This window comes from Ictalurus punctatus, chromosome 17 (assembly GCF_001660625.3).
Source record: "Ictalurus punctatus breed USDA103 chromosome 17, Coco_2.0, whole genome shotgun sequence".
NCBI lineage: Eukaryota > Metazoa > Chordata > Actinopteri > Siluriformes > Ictaluridae > Ictalurus > Ictalurus punctatus.
The window spans coordinates 18,900,370-18,913,764 of record NC_030432.2 but is presented as its reverse complement, the minus strand read 5'-3'; positions in this window follow the sequence as shown (position 1 = coordinate 18,913,764).

The window sequence follows — 13,395 nt, the reverse complement described above, 5'->3', positions numbered from 1 at the left end:
GTATTTAAAAAAAAAACATATTAATTTTGACCTTTGAGACACCCTGTATTTTTATAGGACTGAAAGGGTAATTGATAATTTTTTAAAATGAAAAACAATGTGTAGATAATAATTTATACGGCCCAAAGCAACTACAGTTTTAGAGACAGTTTCCAAAGTAGCAATCAAAACCAAAATTAGAAAAAATATTTGCTATTAGAGCAAGCTTGAAATTAGTAAAAACAAACAAACAAACAAATAAATAAATAAGTCTAGAAATAGGTTTTTATAATTATTTATTTGACTTATTATAATCTTATAACAGGATATCGATAAATTTGACTGCTATTACATGCTGCATTTATTTGTCTTTCTGTCCTTATCGGAACAATTTCTAAATATCTACATCTAGAAGAGTCTCAAAAATGTATCATCTTTATGCAGGTCATACAGTATATCGCAAAGTTTTTTTTGTGAGTGTTGCAGCCAAACATATTTAATTTTGCTGCGTCTTTTTTCAAAATGTACGAAGTCATTTGCAGAGTTTATTGTGCTTTTTTTGCGGAAAACTACTTGAATTGGCAAAATTGCAATTGTGAATTGTTTGTGGAATCCAAATTGTTTGTTGGTAAATTAGACCTTTTGGCTGTACTCATGTTTGATGCATGTGAATCAAAGAGGGCTTTGAATGATGTGCATTGTGATGACGTCACATGACGCCCAGTACCATACCATAATATATAACTGGTTGTTTGTACGAGGCAAAACTGCATTCAACTATTCTACTGGTAACTCAGCATACAAGAAATCATGTAGAAAGAATATATATAAATGATCCCTGACAAATCTCCAGATAAAAACTCTCTAGCTCTTCAGTTCTAGAAAATGTTTTCGATTTTCCTTTCAAAATGTCCTGATATTTCTAAGTGTTGGCACACCACTGGACCAAAAAGCAGCATTGATTTATTCTTGCTACATTAGACTTTGAGCAATTTAGGTTTCATACACAATGTCACACATTTGCACCCATCCACAAACACACTCACACACCACACAACATTTGGTTCACCGAGAAACAGTGTATCAATGGAATTCCCATTAGATGACCACACTGATTAAAATTCAATAAGCTATCGCCATATGATCCTAAATAATCTCCCTTTGGAGGGGAAGCCACAAGACACACAATTGTCTGTGTGTGTGTGTGTGTGTGTGTGTGTGTGTGTGTGTGTGTGTGTGTGTGTGTGTGTGTGTTTGGTGTGTAAGAGAGAGAGAGAGAGAGAGAGAGAGAGAGAGAGAGAGAGAGAGAGAGAGAGAGAAGAGGTTATCGATTGTATGACCCCACACTGAGACGTAAAACAGCTTTGTACTCTGCAGAAGCTGGATAAGAAACTTGATCTATCAACCATATGCCCTCCTAAAACCAATGTCAGACATAGGGGGAGATTAAAAAGAGGAAGGCAGGGATGGATGGATAAAATTGATATGAGACAGGCCCCCCCCCCCCCCCCCCATTACTTCACATATGCAACTATTGAGAGGATTGTGTCTGAAGAGAAAAAAAAATATCAGAAGGAAGAACATTTTGTATGTGAGAAAACTGGTTTCAGGCTTGGCAAGTTAAGTTCAAAGATTACATCAATATTTGTGCCAATATTACAGTACATGATAAACAGATTATCACAACTAGAAGTTTGTCTTAATTAAATAATATAGGTTTTAGCAGTTGACTGCCAAGACATAATAATATTAATACATAATAACAAAATTTTGAGCAGAAAATATGGTGAAAAACATTGAGTTGCTTTTACTGAGTTCATTTACTTTATTATTATTATTATTATTATTATTATTATTATTATTATTATTATTATTATTATTATTATTATTATTTAGCTTAATGTGACTGTGAGAATTTTAGTACTAAAATATCATCAGGAATTTGCAGGCTGAGCAGATACTTAAGCTCAGCATGTGTAAATCATAATTTTTCTTAAGGATTAACATGCTAAATAAAACCTGGGCCTTATGGAGAATGCTAATAAAAACAAAGTGGAGTGATTTGTAATTGTACTTTCACTTGTATTTAAACAACAAAAAAAATGTGTAAAGACAAGGTATTTAATATTTTACCTAATCAACTGCATAGTTTTTTGAAGATAAAGATTTATTTTTGAAGTTGATGCATAAAACACCTTCCAAAAAAGTTGGGACGGGGCAATTTAGGACCAATAGCGATGTGACAAGTTGAAATAAGAAGGTGATGTGAAACAGGTGAGGCAATTGTCTTATCATAGTGTATAAGGAGCCTCCAAAAAAGGCCAAGTTCTTCAAGAGTAAGGATGGGTCAAGGCTTGCCAATCTGCCAACAGATGTGTCAGTGAATAATCCAACACTTTGAGAACAATATTTTCCAAAAACAAATCAGTAGGATTTTGGGCATTTCACCTTCTACAGTGCACAATATAATTAAAAGATTCAAGGATCAAATCTCTGTGTGTAAAGGGCATAAAGGGCAAGGCTGAAAACCACTTCTGAATGCGTGTGATCTCTGATCCCTCAGACGTCACTGTCTTAAAAACCGTCATGAGTCTGTAATGGATATCCTGACATGGGCTCGGGAATATTTTGGTAAACTTTTGTCAGTCAACACCATTCACCGCTGCATCCACAGATGCAAGTTAAGACTTTACTATGCAAAACAGAAGCCGTACATCAACACTGTCCAGAAGCGCCACCCACTTCTCTGGGCTCGGTCTCATCTTAGATGGACAGTAGAACAGTGGAATCGTGTTTTGTGGTCTGACGACTCAACATTTCAAATAGTTTTTGGACAAAACAGCTGTCGTGTTCTCCGGGCCAAAGAGGAAAAGGACCATCCAAGCTGTTATCAGCATCAGGTCCATGACCAGTGTCTGAAGTAATGTATAATGAATGAATGGGAGAAATTCATTGCTGAACCTAACCAACTGTTGTCTTCAGCACCCAAACATCTTACTAAAAGGAAAGGTAATGTTACACAGTGGTAAACAGTCAACTGTCACAACTTTTTTGAAGTGTGTTGCAATCATCAGATTTGAAATGAGAAATGTATATTTTAAAAACGAAATTAAATTCACAAAGTAAAACATTAAATAATGTGTCAATAATGTGTTTTCAATATAGTACCGCGTGAATTGAATTTTCAAATGACGCTTTTGGTTAGTTTTTTTGTCTTTTTGCATTTTCCATACTGTCCCAACTTTTTTGGAATTGGGGTTGTAAACATGAGAGCAATTTGTGTAAATGTAACAGTATTTTATAAATGTGAGAGCATTTTGTGCAGATGCAAAAGCATTTTATGTGAGAGAATTTGGTTTACACACGAGAACAATTTGTGTAAATGTGAGAGCATTCTATAAATGCTAAAGCATTTCGCGTAATTGTGAGTACATTTAATATAAATGTGAGAGCATTTATATATGTGACAGTATTTTGTGTAAATGTGAAGTCATTTTAGAAATGTGAGAGAAATTTACCTAAATACGACAACAATTTGTGTATGATTTGTAATCATTTTGTCAAAATGCACTAGCATTTTATGTAAATATCACAGCATTTATAAATGTGAGAGCAATTTGTGCAAATGTGAGAGCAATTTGTGCAACTGTGAGTGCAATTTGTGTAAATGTGAGAGCATTTTGTGTAAATGTAAGGGAATTTTATAAATGCGAGAGACTTGAATGTAGATTCCATAGCAATTTGTGTACGATTTGTGATCATTTGGGGAAAATGCAATAGCATTTTATGTAAATATGACAGCATTTAGAAATGCGAGAGCAATTTGTGTAAATGTGAGTGCAATGTTTGTAAATGTGGGAGCATTTTGTGTAAATGCAAGCGCAACTTTGTAGAGCTTAGAGGCAGATTTAGAAAATGTTACAGCACTGTGTCTGAATGTGTTTGAAGGATTTTGTGTTAATATAAAAGTACGAGATGTTTCGCCTTAGAGGCACCTCATATTGTAAACCATTTCAGTTCAATTCAGCTTTATTTGTGCACATTCATTTTTCTCTTCACACACACTTTTCTGTCTGTGTGTACCCTGTAACTCAGGTGCTCCAGAAAGGTTATATTTGTTAGGATCAGATACAGATAGCAGTGTTTTACAACTCTCTGATGGGTTTTGTGATATTCATCATGGGTTCATGGGTGGATAATCACATAATCGCACGATCACATTGATCTCTCCCACTCACTTCCTGAAGCCAGTCATTCACACACGTACACACACTGATAGCCCAATTGCTTCATCATGTGCTTGAACACACCCACCTGTTCATCCCCCCTCTCACTTTCTTTTCATCCCTCACATACCCTCTCCTCCTCTTAGCAGCAGCTGGGTGAAATGAATACCCAGTACTATGTGATAGGACAGGAGGCAAAAAGTCTCAATCTCTCCTTGACTATTCTACAAAAAAAAATTGCTCATGGCGTGATACTGCAGTCGGCTGTCGTCGTTTCAAAGGTTTGTTGATTTTCAAAGTTGGCTGAAGAACAAGGCGAGAGCTCTTAGGCTGAGGTTGTGTACAGATGGATTGATGGATGAAAGGAAAAAAGGATGAGCTCACTCTCTCCCATTTCTCAGAGACACAGGGAGAGTGAGACAGAAAGAAATAGAGACAGAGTGATGGGCTGTGCGGGTTGCGGCAGTGACTTAAACAAATTGACCCGCTGTGTCTGCCAGAAAGCTTTCTGAGAGCTCTAACATCACTTTACAATGTGTGTGTGTGGCACGTCAGAAATGAAATAAAGACTCTGTTTGACACATAATTAAATATGAAACTCTTGATTGCCTCTGACAGCATGGCAAGGTTTTAGTAGCCCAAACTGCCGTGTCTGTTATTCGCTCTGTTCTTTTGTCCGTAATGACCTTGAACATGTTCGCCAACTTTTGTGTGTGTGTTTTGGAGTGTACGTGCCAACTGCAACTGGAAATATCCACCCAAACATAACCACAATGTCATATTTCCAAGTGTGCCTGTACAGCCCAATCTTAGACCCTGATTCCTCTATACTGGTTGGAAAGAAACTGCTTCATTAATGAACATAAAGAATTAGACATGATAATGATGCAGGCTCCATATGGCAGAGTGACTTTATTTTCACAGATTTACAGTTAAAAGTGTCGGTCCAGACACACACAGTTCTGCGTCTATTCCAGTTTAAGCTATGTGATGATCACTGGTGATAATGTGAAGGTGTGATAGAACCCCAGTATATATGGGTTTTCCCATAATGCTGTAGTGGGTGTTCACAATCTTAAAAAAAGAAAAGAAAAAAAAAAAAGGCAAGATTTTTATTTTTATTTTTATTTTTATAGATAAACCATCAATTATATGATACATTAGAGTCAGGCTATATGGAGCATTTCTTTGCCTCAAGCAATCAAACACAACACCCCCTCTTTCATTTTTAATATGTAGCCCTTGTTAGATCTACCTCTATTTCAAAGATCTACACTGAATTAATTATTTTAAAACTCACTACGATCATATTGTTTTATTTATTTATCTTGAATAAATAATAGATCACAAGTACTACTGACTCTTTGATCATTTTTTGATAATAAGAGAAACTACACTGGACTCCAAGAGAAAAACTTAAATGGATAATAAAATTCAATATTCATAAAAATATGCCGCAGAAATTCATTTGTTGTTGGGATTGTAATGAATACAAAAGGACAATTTTGCACTTTTTAACATTATTAAATTTTTCATATGTACTTGTTGTCCTTCATGTGACAGTAAAGAAGAAAGAAAGGAATCATATAATGCAATATTAATAAAGATTAATACGTTTCTTCATTATTGCAGCACAGTTTTACTATGAATATAAACAAACTGTTTAGCTGTTTAGCAACTACAGTATGTACCACTAATATGTACCATTATATGTACTATTTATACTCTTGGATAATATACTATTGTATATTTATTGGAGTCATTAGATAAGCATTCCCCTCACAGCTGTGTTAAAATGTAGTTTCAAACTTTTAATTTAAGATTTTAAGATTAGGTAAGATTAACCCAATTATAAGCAAGTAATATGCAGTTGACTAATTAAAGAGTAATGTTTTATTAATAATTAATGAACAAATAATTATTGTATACATTTAAAATATGGTATTTATGAGAATACAATCAATAAGGGTTTAATTTAATTCATAAATAATAAAACTAATAAAAGCTGAATTTTTGGAAGGCAGTGAGTGACTGGGACTGGGGTTGCCAATAATTTGTTTAGTTATTTATTTTACATTTGGTAATTAATGTCTCACTAATTCCTAAGATGTATTTAAAAAAAAAAAAAAAGTTAATTTTTTAAATTATATTAACTGCACTATTTTTTTTAAATCAGTTTTTGTTATACTTGGTAAAACACTAGTTCATCTGTGTAATTATTAAACAAGTCCTCAATAGGTATGAATGCTACACACACACACACACACACACACACACACACACACACTTACTTTTCACTTTCTGCTACAGTTTTTGTAAGTTCTGTAATTGTGCTCCAATGCTGTTTTGGACACAATTTCACTGACGTGCCCTTTCTATTTCCCCTTAGGGATGGTTTTAGCTTCAGTAAAGTTTAAATGAGGCCTTGGAGGTCATAGAGCCAACAGAACTGTGCATTTCAGGAGCAGAACCTAGCCAGAAGGCATAATGATTACAATACTCAAAACAGCAAAAAATATGATTCCATTGTTAGTTAACCATTTAGCATTTTAGCAGTATTGAACATGCTATAACTGTTATTGTTTGTTCTTGCAGGTGTATTCTGAGTCAAAATAATGTCCCCCTTCATCTTCATCTTAGCTAATTAGTGGTGGTTAGTTCACTAGCAGCCTAAGTTAATAATTTATACTTAGTGGAAAGATGATAGTTTCCCACAGAGCAACTGATAAAATCATTAAATTCCAGAAAATTAGACAAATCGTTTCTATTGTTTCTTGGTTTCTTCTTCAACATATGTTTGGCTGTGATCAATCTCTTCATTGATATCATAGCTTTGGTCCCACTAGCCAACATGAATGCAACCTAGTAGTATAGTATATACAGTATAATGTCACAACAGGGCATCCAAAACAATCAAAAACACCTCTAGGCAGTTAGCGGCAACGATAATGCAGCAAGCTAGGAATGTAGCTACAACAGACTTGAAAACAGTCATAAATAACAAAAAATCACTGAAACACACACCATGGAAATGCTTGTGGTTCAAACAGTTAGGAGAGACATGATGAGGTCACGATCGACGATGATTACTGCTGAGCTGTTGAGGAAGATCTGAGTAAGAGCCAGGAAGAAAGACATTAAGGATGGAAAAGAAAAACAGCAGAGAGTAGAAGAAGCAGAGTATGTTTACTGAAGTCATGGACACAGCCCTACTGTAGCCACCTGGACTTCATCAGGCCGTCCCTGAGGATGTCTTTGAAATGCAGATATACCCATTCCTTCTGAATTTCCTCCAAGATTGTGAAAGACTGCATTTAAAAACAAACCATAAAACACGGTTACTGTAACCTCCCATCTGTAATTGGGAAAATTCTTGCAAAGCTGCGGAGTGTGGTCTTACAGAAAGGGATAGGAAAGTGATCAAATATGGGCATATTGATACATGACTGTGGACTTCATACTGTGAGGTCCTGATCTCTGAGGAGATACGAGGAGCTGCTGCAGTCTTTATCACACTGATCAATATTAAAACAAAGACATTTTAAAAGGCAGCAGGTTGTATTTCCTTGTGTTTTAGCAAAAATCCCCCAACTCTCACTGAATAAATACAGTGTACTGACTCAGCTCCTGTAACAGTGAAATTTTTTCCCAGGTTCCTTGCTTTCACTTTTCTGTTCTGTAATCTTCTTGTTTCCTAGTTTTCCATTCTTCTCAACACCTTGTTTCCTAGTTTCTTGGTTTGGTTTGGTAATTTTCTTCTTATTATTTCTTACTTTAATTATTTCCTAGTTTCCCATTGTTCTTAGTTCCATGTTTTCTTGTTTCCAAGTCTCCAGTTGTCTTTATTTAATAGTTTTCTTGTTTTATAATGCCCCATTGATCTTATTTCCTAGTTTTCCTGTTTCTAAGTTTCCCGTCCTTATTTCCTAGTTTTTGTGTTTCCAAGTTTTCCTGTTTCCAAGTTTCCCCATTGCCCTTATTTGATAGTTTTCCTTATTTTCTAGTTTCCTAAATGTGCTGTTTGATTTATTTATCATTAATTATTTTGCTAGTTTTCAGTTCTCATTGACTTTTTTTGTTTCCTAGAATTCACTTTTATTGTTTTCCTTCCCCCCCACCACATCCCTACATTCCATCTCAGCCACATGTTCTATTGGTCCATTGTTTCACAGGTTCATCATCTTTTAGTTTCCTAGTTTCTTGTTACCTTTCTTGATTCATTGTTTCTTCTGTTTTCTGTTGGTTTCTGGTTTTGCCTGTCTCTTTGGATCATCCTTATGGATTTGCCATGGTTTATGGTGCCTGCCTAGGACCTGACCCCTATTATGGACCTTGTGTAAAGCTTGTGGTACAGCCTAAATAAACAGACTCTGCAATTATAACCACCCGCCTCTGGCTCTTATGCGTTATGCACAGTTATAATCATAACCCCCCCACCCCCCACCCCTCCCCACACACACACACACACACACACACACACACACACACACTGCACAGCAACCCATCCCTATTCTCACATTCCCACATTCCTCCTCAACCACTCATTCTATAGAGTGAAATGAAATCCTCTTCTTCTGTTATTTCAGTGAAGGCAAATTGATTTAAGGTCCAGTAAGCATGACCTGTGTGATATTAGCTGAACAGCCTATGCACAACAGTAATCCTTGGTTTTTGAGAATTAACTTCTGGACATTTAAAATGTGGCAGCATCTCTTGCTTGACAGTTGGAAAGAAAATAAGGAAATTACTGTCACTCTTACTGTTAATCCCTGGTGAGTAAGCTTCCTATATATGACTTTAATATACCTCTTGGGACAGGAACTATAAAATACAGCTGATTAGGCATTGAGTCACTTTGGGTTTCCAGCAGTTACCAATCCCACACTCATGAGTGACTATTAAATCACCCTTTGGCTTTGACCAGCTTATCATAAAGCTGTTTTTAGCATTCCTGTAAACCAGGCTTCCAACTTTTCCCTCTCTCTGAGTACTGACTCTGTCTGTCATTAATCATTTTTACATTAATGAAGCGTTAGATTGTGGCAAGCGCTTAATAGAGTCCAGAGAGTTCCAAGTCGATATAGCAGGGGGTCATTAGTAAATCGTACAGAGGCGGCATCATGGTCGCTTTTACGGGTAAAGCGGTTAAATGAGTGCATGGCTGCACCGTGTGTCACTGGAACATTAAGTAAACATTGAAACCGCATCAGACAGTCTGCACAAAAACAACCTGGACCTGACCCAAGTAAGAGAGCAAGACTTTTTAAGTGGAACAATCTTGGAACAATTTGTTGTTTTGCATAGTGTTTCACTCCTTCTTTCAATAGCTTTCTTAAGAACCAAATCCTGGCAGATGTGCAAAAGGTGGAGGAGGAATGGATGGGTCTCTTGTTTTTTCTCTGATCTCCATCTCTCCCCCACTGGTTTCACTCAGCACATCATCTGCATGTCCAATGCAATCCAGATCTTTTGTATGTACTTGTGTGGGTGTGTAGTGAGCTGAACTTGGTCAATTGGAGACAAATTACACAGCAAACCATCCCTATTCCCACATCCCCACATTCCGTCTAAACCACTTCTTCTATAGCTTGCACTGAAATGAAATCCTGCTGCTCGGTAATGATATAGTATATATGGTAAAAGATGTGAGGTGTGTGACTTTATTGTGTCTCTTGTTTTGGAATGGAGATGAAAAGTTACCAAAGATAATAAATAAATCCGTGTTCTATGGGATCAGAGCTCTCTTTTAGAGCCTTCAGGGATTTCAATCTGATCTCATCAGAAAGTTTTTTGAGAATTTTCTGAGAATGAGGGTGATGTGATTGGATTCTGTTCAGTTTTGTACAAACGAATTCATAAGAAAAGGTATGCTAATACCATCCTTAACTCCATTATAGGCTTTCATATGACTTGTGTGACACAGTGCTTTTGATTTATAAGACAGGTAGAGTGGCTTTTAAAAACTTTTAACCAGTATAATTTTATTTAAATTTTTACTTCATTCTGTTTCATAGTATATGTAATTTAAGATATTCATCATGTCCAGGACACTTTCGAATTTCTTACACTTTAGATTTTCATGAAGGAATTTTTTTTTTTTTTTTTTTTTTTTTTTTTAAAGATACTTTTGTACCAGAGAATGTAAGAATTGTGTGTTCTGGATAGTGAGTCACTCTGCATTATAAGACACACACCCAAATTCTGTTTACTTAGAGAAAAGTAGGAAAGCAAAGTTGATATATATTTAGTCATTCTCAGGCCTTTAGAAAGCTGTCTGTAAGTACATGCTGTACTTATGAAGAAGTCTTTATACCATAATATTTACAGGTGCCATAACCTGCAATTTAGGAAAAAGCAAAAAACATGACCAAATAGGGAAATAATTACTGGAAGAGAATGACTAGCATAAAACACTAGCACACTACAATTAGTCTAATGCAAAAAAAAGGTAATAATTTGTCACTATGCTTTAAAACTAACAGCACCTGATAGATGGCATGCTATAGTCCCGAAGAAATGGAAGCTCCTAATTCCTATACTGTATGTTTTAAAGGGCTTGTTAATGAGCTGGTTCTTTTATGGCACCAGATTAGTACCTTCATTTAGAGTTTTTTTTTTTATCCTACTGTTGTTGCCTCACAGTTCCAGGGTCCTGAGCTCAGGTTACTGTCTGTGAATGTTCTCCTCATGGTCGTATGGGTTTCCTTCATATTCTCGAGTTTCCTCCCACTAAACATGCAGATTGCAGAACCCTAGTTGTGAATACATTGCCAAAGTTTTGTGAACACCTGATCGTCACACCCATTGGCGCTTGTTGAACATCCTATTCCAGATTTATTCCCCCTTTGCTGTTATAATAACCTCCACTCTTCTGAGAAGGCTTTTCACTATTTTATACTAATTTGTGTCCATTCAATGACAAGAGCATTAGGGAGGTCAGGTGCTGATGTCAGATGAGGAGGCCTGGCTTGCTGTTGGTGTACCAGTTCATTTGAAAGGTGTTCAGTAGGGTTGAGGTTAGGACTTTGTGAAGGACACTCGAGTTCTTCCACTCTAAACTTGGCAAACCATGTTTTCATGGTGCTCGTTTTGTGCACAAGAGTATTGTCATGCTTGAACAGGTTTGGGTTTCTTAGTTCCAGTGAAGGTAAATTGTTATGATACAGTATATGTACACAAACATTCTAAACAATTGTGTGCTTCCAACTTTGTGGCAACAATTTGGGGAAGAACCTCATATGGGTGTGATGGTCAGGTGTCCACAAACCTTTGGCCATAATCGTGTATGCAATTATCCAGCATCACCATGACCAGGAGAACACAGTTACTGTACTGAAGATGACTGATGAATGAATTTATACTATAGATAAACAAGATGTACAGTAGATTGTTCCAAGCACTTTGTTGGGAACTTGCTAAAAGCTCAATGTTGTTGTTTGTTTGTTTTTTAAAATCTGAAAACGGGCCTATTATTTAATGTATTACTTTCTTTAACAGTATAGAAAAATGGTTGGGGGAAAAAATCACCAAAACAAACAAATAAACAAAAAACAAACAAACAACAACAACAACAATAAAAAAGCAAACACATAATGTATTTAAACTATATATATATATATATATAATGTATGTAAATTTTATACATCTGGAGTCCATATGACAGAAACACTGAATATTATGTTTCAGTCTGTATGTGATCTACAAGTTCCATAAATGGTCAATTGAAGGCTTTCTCTGCTGTAAGCTTCAAAGCAAAGCACTGTGTGTTATGACTAACCCTACTGTGAAAGTTCCTTCACAGACAGAATAGTTATTTACAGTTGACTCGTTAGGTTGAGTTGTTAGTCTGAATAGATTTTATCCTTCCACTGATTTCTCAGCAAAGATAGGAGCTTTGCTGAGGATCTTATCACACAGTTAGTCTGCTCAATATTCAAACAAAAGCCTCTGCCGGTGTTTTTCTTCCCAGTCACTCGACAGAAATCCCCTAAATTCCCATAAATGGAAATGCTGAAGCAAACTGAACCACTATGAGTACTGTGTCAATGTGTCTACACCTCATCTGGAGGAGTCGAAGGTAGTGTAATGAGAAATATACATCATTACCTGTAGTACACGTAACACACCGGTGTAATCACTCCATTCCTCCTAACTTTACTTCAAAAGAGTAAATGTATTTCAGGCCCATCATTTAAGGAGTAAGCGTGTGGAGAGGAAAGAGAGGCACACACATGACCTTTAACCCTCAGCTGTGATCTGCTATCAACAGGAAACAGCAGAGGTTCTGACCCTAAGGTATATCTGTCCTCAGTGTGTGTGTGTGTGTGTGTGTGTGTGTGGTTGTGGTGGTGATGGTGGTGGGGGGGTTGTATCTTACAGTTTAATACATAACTGAAAGCACTAGCTTCAGTAAGTTACATATATAACTCTATTACTGTAATTATTGTATTACAGTTATTGGAAAATAACTTTTAAATAAAAATAGTCTATGAGGGCTATTAGGTTTCGCACTTCAAACTATTTAATTTATTAACAGCAACAGATCTCTCAGTCATGAGTTACATGATTAAGACTTACAAATACATCCACAAGTTGTATGAGAATTTGTATCCTCTAATCTAAAATGTAAAAAATATTCATATATAGACTATCATATACAGTACTGTGCAAAATTCTTAGGCACATGCAAAGCATTGTTTTAGAGCAAAGATGCCTTCAGAAATAATGAAATTAAATGTTTCTACTATAAAGAGCAGTAAACACTAATAAATGAAGTCAAATCTGAAAACATATTTGGTGGGGCAACTCTTAGTTTAAAAAAATAGTAGTCTCCGGTACAATTTGTGTAGTTTTATAAGGAAGTGAGCTGTAAGTTTTATGGAGCATCTTGCAGAACCAGCCACGGTTCTTCTGGAGACTTTGACTGTCGCACTTGCTTGTTATTTTTGCAGCAAAATCCAGCAGACTTCATTGTGTTTTTTGTCTGAGAAGTGTCTCTTACCACTTAATATACTGCTTTCTTTACTGACATACAAACATTCTTTGGTAACATATAATTTTGTGCTAGAAAACTAATGTTTGGGAATCTAAAATGTTTTCCTCCTGACAATGTACCAGCAATGTAGAAGTCATAAAATAAAAAATCTATATCAAAGCGTGTACTAAAAAAAATAGGGTGCCTAAGTCTTTT